Source organism: Pinus tabuliformis, chromosome 5_2 (genome assembly GCF_031772625.1).
Source record: "Pinus tabuliformis cultivar Carrire ecotype Pingquan chromosome 5_2, CPIR1, whole genome shotgun sequence".
NCBI classification, from domain to species: Eukaryota; Viridiplantae; Streptophyta; class Pinopsida; order Pinales; family Pinaceae; genus Pinus; species Pinus tabuliformis.
In genome coordinates, this window is record NC_142306.1 from 1,074,623,376 (window position 1) to 1,074,626,169 (window position 2,794).

The window sequence follows — 2,794 nt, forward strand, 5'->3', positions numbered from 1 at the left end:
AGTCCAAAGTTGGTCTGTGGTTACCTCGGCCATATCCTTTTCTAGAGCTTAAGGACAACCTGAGTGATAACATAATGGCGACTCCGCTGGGGAACTTCCTCAGATAGTTTCACGAAGAAGGTAAGAAAGCTCTACTGAGACCATAAATCAAACTTCCCAACTGCTGTTTATCTCTTAAAACTACAGATGTTGCCTGAATGTCAGCCAGGAAGCCTTTGAGACTGTTTTTTGCTTTGCATTAACAGGAGTAAATAAATGTTGCTTCAGTCAATCTTCATGCTAGTTTTAAGTTACAAGCAAGCTGTCTCATATTTTAATTAGTCCCTTGTTGATTACAAAAACATTCCCCGGAAAATTACCCAAAAAAACAATTCAGAAGTTGGCTCCCAAGAAAAATCCACGATATACAAGGTCAAATCCAGATCCCAACCCTCCAGCTGTTTTTGAAAACCCTAACATAATCTTGAAAATCATTAGGAAGCAAGAAAGACAGGAAAATTTTGCTGATTTGAGCCCTGAAACAACTTACCCTAGCAGTATTCCGACTCCTGTCAAGGTTTTGTTCCATTCAACCCCTATTTCCCTTAGTTCATCATCTACATCCTGTAGTACTCCTTCCACACCTTCATTCACTGCACATACTAGCACTATTGTTGTTTCCAGCGTTCCAGTTACCCCTGTGATCCCCGTTACTCTAGTTGTTCCATTTATCCCCGTTGTTCCACTTATACCTGCCAATATGGCTAATACATATGCACCCCTACAATTACCTGCTAATTCTGGGGATTTACCTCAAGAGTACCAATTGAAAATCACATATTTTGATTCCACCGGTCCTTTCACAGCCCTTCAGCACACCAAAAAGATGCAAGACTATTTTGAAAACTATGAGATAGACGATGATAGTGTGAGAATGAGAATTTTTGTTCAGAGTTTGACAGGTGATGTAAGAACTTGGTTCAGATCACTTGCTGCAAATTCCATAACTACCCCAGATGAGCTTTACCAATCCTTTACCAATAGATGGGAGAAAAAGAAAGACCCCTTGCACATACTAGCTGAATATGGTACGATCAAACGAGGTCCTCAAGAGACTGTTTGGGAGTACTCTGCAAGATTCAATAATGTATATAACGCAATACCACAGAACTTAAGGCCTCCACCTGATCTGGCCTTGTACAAATTTCCCAATGGATTCGACCCGGATATGGAATACCAGTTAAAAGAAAGAGCTCCTCAAACCCTTGCGGACATGCAAAATGTTGCTGTCAGCGTAGAAGCCAATTTAATTGCCAAAAGAAACCGAGCTAGAATGGAAAGAAGAACCACCTTTAAGGAAGAACCCTCAACTTTTGATCAAAAGATTGATGCTATCATCAGTGGCCTGCAAAGGCTGGGAGAAAGAGTAGAAAATGTTGAGAGAAAAGCATCATGGGAAGGACAACAGTCTAATACCATAAGGAACCCAAATTTTAGAAAAACACAGAACAAAAATGCTGGTAGGCCTAACCAAGACCATGATATAAGACCCTCTTTCCAAGATAATTATGTTGAAGGATCTACATCTAGTGAACCCATAGAGGACACTCACATGAACTTAATGGATCTAAAGGGTGAGCACCAAACTGTCCTGTCCCAAGAAGACCAAAATGAACCCGATTACAATCAGTTTCAGACTAGGTCTGACGAGTCTTTTGATTTTAAACAAGGTTATAATACCGCTGTGTATGAAGTACACAAACAATATAAGCTGGGAACTAGGACCATTGACATTTCCAAACCTAGTAAAACAAAGGAAGGCAAACAACCCAGCAAGACTAAAGGCAAACAACAGAACCAGCTGATATACCTGTTCCAAACCCACATCAAGTCACTGTAGAAGACATAACAGAGATACAACCTTCCAAAGATCAGCCTTTACCACCTTCTTCCTCGAAAGAAAGCTTGAACAGGGTTCCAAAAAACTTTCATGAAGTTGAAAAACCGCAAGCAAAAACTTCCCATAACGTTGATAAACAAGAGCAAAATGCAGACAATTCAAATGAAACAGAAAAAACTGCTATTATCAACACCAAGACTCCACTGGAAAAGCCATTTAACTTAGAGACAGAAATAGCTAAGTTAAAAATATCCATTCCCCTCTCAGAACTTGCCAAACACGATGTATATAGGCAGCAAATTCAAAGATCACTTCAAATGCCAGAGGTTAAGGATGATGTAAATGTTTTAGATGACACCCCAGAGCTACTATTTGGCCCAGAAGTTAACGGAAAATCAACACATGGACCTGTCCCACCCTTTTATGTTAGTTTGCATATACATGACAAAGTTTTGCACAATGCTATGTTTGACTCAGGGGCATCGCACAATCTTATGCCCAAAGCAGTTATGGAAAAACTGAATCTTGATGTTACAAGACCTTACAAAGATCTGTACTCATTTGACTCAAGTCAAGTGAAATGTCTAGGCCTCATCAAAGAATTGTGTGTCTCCTTAGTCCAATATCCCAACAAGACCATCCTCATGGATGTAGTGGTTGCTGACATTCCACCAAAGTATGGTATGCTCCTGTCAAGCTCAAGGGGAGCAAAGCTCCAAGGATCCCTTCAATTAGACCTTTCCTATGCCACCATTTCAGTCTTTGGGCAAGCAAAGAGACTGTATAGAGAAACGCTCATGAAATATGTGGTAAGTAGTGAGAGCAAGCCTGAAAATTTTCCCATTTACTCAATCCACTCTGATATGGATTCTTTTATTTTGTTTAATGATGATACAAGTGTTTCAATTGATAATG